Source organism: Arachis duranensis, chromosome 4, assembly GCF_000817695.3.
Source record: "Arachis duranensis cultivar V14167 chromosome 4, aradu.V14167.gnm2.J7QH, whole genome shotgun sequence".
Taxonomy (NCBI): Eukaryota; Viridiplantae; Streptophyta; class Magnoliopsida; order Fabales; family Fabaceae; genus Arachis; species Arachis duranensis.
In genome coordinates this window covers 77995261-78001847 of record NC_029775.3, presented here as the reverse complement: position 1 = coordinate 78001847, position 6587 = coordinate 77995261, and the positions used below count along the sequence as shown (strand labels likewise).

The window sequence follows — 6587 nt, the reverse complement described above, 5'->3', positions numbered from 1 at the left end:
GGCTTGCCTTTGGAGTCTCTTTTCCATTGAGCTCCTTCCACACATATGTCCATTAGGACTTGGTCCAACCTTTGATTAAAGTTGACCCTTCTAGTGTAGGGGTGTTCATCTCCTTGCATCATGGGCAAGTGGAATGCTAACCTCATATTTTCTGGACTAAAATCTAAGTATTTCCCCCGAACCATTGTGAGATAATTCTTTGGACTCGATTCACACTTTGATCATGGTTCCTAGTGATCCATGCATTGGCATAGAACTCTTGAACCATTAAGATTCCGACTTGTTGCATGGGGTTGGTTAGGACTTCCCAACCTCTTCTTCGGATTTCATGTCGGATCTCTGGATACTCATTTTTCTTGAGTTTGAAAGGGACCTCAGGGATCACCTTCTTCTTTGCCACAACATCATTGAAGTGGTTGTGATGGCTCTTGGAGATGAATCTTTCCATCTCCCATGACTCGGAGGTGGAAGCTTTTGTCTTCCCTTTTCCTTTTCTAGAGGATTCTCCGGCCTTAGGTGCCATTGATGGTAATGGAAAAACAAAAAGATTATGCTTTGACCACACCAAACTTAAAATATTGCTCACCCTCGAGCAAGAGAAGAAAGAAGAGAAGAAGAAGAAGAAGAAAATATGGAGGAGACTGAGGGAAGGTGTTTCGGTCAAGGTGTAGAAGAGGGGGTTTGTGTTGTGTGAAAATGAAGTAGAATGGAAGGGTATATATAGGGAGGGGAGTGAGTGTAGTTTCGGTCATTTAGGGTGGGTTTGGGTGGGAAAGATTTTTGAATTTTGAAGGTGGGTGGGGTTTATGGGGAAGAGTGGATGGATGTGAGTGGTGAAAGGGGTAATTGGGAAGAGAAGTTTGAGGTGATTGGTGAAGGGTTTTTGGGGAAGTGTGTTTATTGGAAAGAGAGAATGAATGTTGAGAAGAGGGGAGAATATGTTAGGTGGAGATCCTGTGGGGTCCACAGATCCTGAGGTGTCAAGGATTTACATCCCTGCACCAATTAGGCATGTAAAATGCCTTTGCACACCATTCTGACGTTTAAACGCCGAAGTGATGCACACTCTGGGCGTTCAACGCCCATGTGTAGCATGCTTCTGGCGTTGAACGCCAGTTCCATGCTTGTTACTGGCGTTCAGCGCCAGCTTTCCTCAAGGCACATTCCTGGCGTTTAAACGCAAGGATGTTGCTTGTTTCTGGCATTTAGCGCCAGAAACATGCTCTATTCTGGCGTTGAACGCCAGCCAGATGCACCTTACTGGCGTTTAAGGCGTAAGTCCTTCCTCCAGGGTGTGCTTTTTCTTCTGCTATTTTTGATTCTGTTTTTAATTTTAGTATTTTTTTCGTGACTCCACATGATCATGAACCTAATAAAACACAAAATAACAATAAAATAAAATCAAAATTAGATATATAAAAATTGGGTTGCCTCCCAACAAGCGCTTCTTTAGTGTCATTAGCTTGACAGTGGGCTCTCATGGAACCTCACAGATATTCAGAGCATGATGAGGGCCTCCCAACACCAAACTTAGTGTTTGAATGAGGGGGCTTCTCAACACCAAACTTAGAGTTTGGTTGTGGCCTCCCAACACCAAACTTAGAGTTTGACTGTTGGGGCTCTTTTTGACTCTTTATTGAGAGAAGCTTTTCATGCTTCATCTCCATGGTTGCAGAGGAAGGTCCTTGAGCTTTAAACACAAGGTAGTCCCCATTCAATTGAAGGACTAATTCTCCTCTGCTAACATCAATCACAGCTTCTGCTGTGGCTAGAAAGGGTCTTCCAAGGATGATGCATTCATCTTCTTCCTTCCTAGTGTCTAAGATTATGAAATCAGCAGGGATGTAAAGGCCTTCAACCTTTACTAACACGTCCTCTACTAGTCCATAAGCTTGTCTTACTGACTTGTCTGCCAATTGAAGTGAGAATAAGGCAGGCTGTACCTCAATGATCGGCCAATTGTAATGAGAACAAGGCAGGCTGTACCTCAATGATCCCCAGCTTTTCCATTACAGAGAGTGGCATAAGATTTATCCCTGACTCTAGATCACATAGAGCTTTTTCAAAGCTCATGGTGCCTATGGTACAAGGTATTAAGAACTTGCCAGGATCTTGTTTCTTTTGAGGTAGAGTTTTCTGAATCCTAGTATCTAGTTCACTAATGAGCAAGGGGGATTCACCTTCCCAAGTCTCATTACCAAACAACTTGGCATTCAGCTTCATGATAGCTCCTACATATTGAGCAACTTGCTCTCCAGTTACATCTTCATCCTCTTCTGAGGAGGTATAGTTTTTAGAGCTCCTGAATGGCAGAAGGAGATTTAGTAGAATCTCTATGGTCTCTATATGAGCCTCAGATTCCTTTAGGTCCTCAATGGGGAACTCTTTCTTGTTTGAGAGACGTCCCATGAGGTCTTTCTCACTAGGATTTTCGTCCTTCTCCTCCCTTGTGCATTCGGCCATATTGATTACTTCAATGGCCTTGCAATCTCCTTTTGGATTCTCTTCTGTATTGCTTGGGAGAATACTGGGAGGAGTTTCACTGACTTTCTTACTCAGGTGGCCTACTTGTGCCTCCAAATTTCTAATGGAGGACCTTGTTTTACTCATGAAACTTAAAGTGGCTTTTGACAGATCAGAGACTAAGTTTGCTAAATTAGAGGGGCTCTGTTCAGAATTTTCTGTCTGTTGCTGAGAAGATGATGGAAAAGGCTTGTTATTACTGAGCCTATTTCTTCCACCATTGTTAAAGCCTTGTTGAGACTTTTGTTGATCCTTCCATGAGAAATTTGGATGATTTCTCCATGATGAGTTATAGGTGTTTTCATAAGGTTCACTCATGTAATTAACCTCTGCCATTGCAGGGTTCTCAGGATCATAAGCTTCTTCAGAAGCTGCCTCTTTAGTACTGTTGGATGCATTTTGCCATCCATTCAGACTTTGAGAGATCATGTTGACTTGCTGAGTCAACACTTTGTTCTGAGCCAATATGGCATTCAGAGTATCAATTTCAAGAACTCCTTTCCTCTGAGGCGTCCCACTATTTATGGAATTCCTCTCAGAAGTGTACATGAATTGGTTATTTGCAACCATGTCAATAAGTTCTTGAGCCTCTTCAGGTGTTTTCTTTAGGTGAATCGATCCACCTACAGAATGGTCCAATGACATCTTGGAAAATTCAGATAGACCATAATAGAATATATCTAATATGGTCCATTCTGAAAACATGTCAGAAGGACACTTTTTGGTCATCTGCTTGTATCTTTCCCAAGCTTCATAGAGGAATTCACCATCTTTTTGCTTGAAGGTCTGAACATCCACTCTAAGCTTACTCAGCTTTTGAGGAGGAAAGAATTTATCCAAGAAGGCCGTGGCCAGCTTATCCCAGGAGTCTAGGCTACCTTTAGGTTGTGAGTGCAACCATGTTCTAGCTCTGTCTCTTACAGCAAAAGGGAAAAGCATGAGCCTGTAGACTTCAGGATCTACTCCATTTGTCTTAACAGTCTCACAAATCTGCAAGAACTCAGTTAAAAACTGGTAAGGATCTTCAAATGGAAGTCCATAAAACTTGCAGTTCTGTTGTATTAAAGCAACTAGTTGAGGCTTAAGCTCAAAATTGTTGGCTCCAATGGCAGGAATGGAGATGCTTCTTCCATCAAATTTGGACGTTGGTTTTGTGAAGTCACCAAGCATTCTGCTTGCATTATTGTTGTTGGGTTCGGCTGCCATCTCCTTCTCTTGTTCGAAAATTTCAGAAAGGTTACCTCTGGATTGTTGTAGTTTAGCTTCTCTTAGTTTCCTCTTCAGAGTCCTTTCAGGTTCTGGATCAGCTTCAACAAGAGTGTCTTTTTCCTTTTTCCTGCTCATATAGGGAAGAAGAGAACAAGAAAAGAAAGAGGAATCCTCTATGTCAGAGTAAAGAGGATCCTTATTGTTAGTAGAAGAAGAAAGGGACGAAGAGTGAAGAAGAATGGGTAAGAATAGAGGTGGTGATCTGAGATGAAGAGAGATGAAGAGAAGTGTTAGTGAATAAATAAATAAATAGATAGAAGGAGAGATAGAGAATTTTGAAAATAATTTGAAAAAGTGGTTAGTGATTTTCGAAAATTAAAGATAAGATATGATTAAAATTAAAATTTAAACAATTAAAAAGAATTTTTTTGAAAAAGAGGGAGGTATTTTCGAAAATTAGAGAGGGATAGGTAGTTAGTTGGTTTTGAAAAAGATAAGAAATAAACAAAAAGTCAAATAGTTAGTTGAAAAATATATTAAAATCAAATTTGAAAAGATAAGAAGATAAGAAGTTAGATAAGATATTTTGAAATCAAATTTTTGAGAGAGATAAAATTTTGAAAAAGATATGATAAAAAGATAAGATATAAAAGATATGATAAGATATGTTTGAAAAAGATTTAATTTTTAAAATTAAAATTAATTACTTTACTAACAAGAAACTACAAGATAAGATTCTAGAATTTAAAGATTGAACCTTTCTTAACAAAAAAGTAACAAACTTCAAATTTTTGAATCAATCACATAAATTGTTAGTGTAATTTCGAAATTTTTGAAATAAAGATAAGGAAGAGATTTTGAAAATATTTTGAAAAATAATTTTAAAATTTTCGAAAAAAAGAAAAAAATGAAAAAGATATGATTTTTGAAAAAAAAAAGATTTTTGAAAAGATAAGATTTTTAAAATTTGAAAATTTGACTTGACTATGTAAGAAACAACTAATTTTGAAAATTTTTGACTAAGTCAACTTCAAATTTTCGAAATTTTGAAAGAAAAAAGGAAAAGATATTTTTTATTTTTGAATTTTTAATGATGAGAGAGAAAAATTAAAAACGTCATTTTTGTGTTTTTCTCTTTTCTTTATGGATCAAAACAAAGAATGCATGCAAGAACACTATGAATGTCAGGATGAACACCAAGAACACTATGAAGATCATGATGAACATCAAGAACATAATTTTGAAAGATTTTTGATGCACAGAAAACATCCAAGACACCAAACTTAGAAATCTTTAATGCATGAACTCTAACAAACAAAAAATGCATATGAAAAACAACAAACAACACAAAATAAGAAAACATCAAGATCAAACAAGAAGACTTGTCAAGAACAACTTGAAGATCATGAAGAACACCATGAATGCATGAATTTTCAAAAAATGCAAGAAAAATTTTTTTAAACCATGCAATTGACACCAAACTTAAAAGTTGACTCAAGACTTGAACAAGAAACACAAAATATTTTTTATTTTTATGATTTTACGATTTTTTTGTATTTTCTTTTATTTTTTTCGAAAAACATATAGGAAAAAGAAAATAAGAAATTCAAAATCTTTAAGAAGAATTCCATGAATCTTTCAATATTAGCCCAAAGCTCCAATCAAAGGGTTTGACATGACTTAATAGCCAGTCAGCTTTAGGAGATACAAATCAGGCATGCAACAGATGATAAGTCATCCACACCATTTACATACCCAATTTGTTGGTTTGTTGAAGACCAATCCCAAAGGAGTTTGGATATGGCTTTACAGCCAGCTAGGATTCAACATATTACCATGAAACTCTAGAATTCACTCTTGAAAGTTTTGAAGCCATAGAATAATTTAAAATTTTTTTCGAAAATAATAAATTTTTTTTTGGAAAAACGAAAACAAAGAAAAATTTTGAAAAATTTTTGAAAACTTTTTGAAAAGAAAATTACCTAATCTGAGCAACAAGATGAACCGTCAGTTGTCCATACTCGAACAATCCCCGACAACGGCGCCAAAAACTTGGTGGATGAAATTGTGATCATCAATGTTGTACTCTTTATTGTTGTATGGAATAATTATAATGGCTCTTTGCTATGTGTGGTCACAACTCCGTTTAACTAACCAGCAAGTGTACTGGGTCGTCCAAGTAATAAACCTTATGTGAGTAAGGGTCGATCCCACAGAGATTGTTGGTATGAAGCAAGCTATGGTCATCTTGTAAATCTCAATCAGGCGGATTTAAATAAATTATGGAATTTGGAAAATCCAATAATAGTAAATAAACATAAAATAAAGATAAAGTTACTCATGTAATCCAATGATGGGGATTTCAGATAGGCGTATGGAGATGCTGTGCTCCTCCTGAATCTCTGCTTTCCTACTGCTTTTATCCAATTTTATCACTCCCGTCTATGGTAAGCTGTATGTAGGGCATCACCGTTGTCAATGGCTACATCCCATCCTCTCAGTGAAAAAGGTCCAAATGCTCTGTCACAGCACGGCTAATCATTTGTCAGTTCTCAATCAGGTTGGAGTAGAATCCCTTGATTCTTTTGCGTCTGTCACTAACGCCCAGCCTTCAGAAGTTTGAAGCTCGTCACAGTCATTCAATTCTGGAATCCTACTCGGAATACCACAGACAAGGTTAGACCTTCCGGATTCCCATGAATGCCACCATCAATTCTAGCTTATACCACGAAGATTCTGTTTAAGGAATCCAAGAGATATGCGCCCGGTCTAAGGTAGAACGAAAGTGGTTGTCAATCACGCGCGTTCATAGGTGAGAATGATGATGAGTGTCACGGATCATCACATTCATCAAT

The 6587-nt window shown here is 37.4% G+C and overlaps 1 non-coding gene across 1 annotated transcript; it reads left to right on the top strand.

Moving 5' to 3' along the window:
- Positions 1-3226: 3226 nt before the first annotated feature.
- LOC127746867 (small nucleolar RNA R71) lies at positions 3227-3330 on the top strand. The gene has a single exon (XR_008008679.1). It is a non-coding gene; the product is annotated as a small nucleolar RNA R71 (small nucleolar RNA).
- Positions 3331-6587: the final 3257 nt, after the last annotated feature.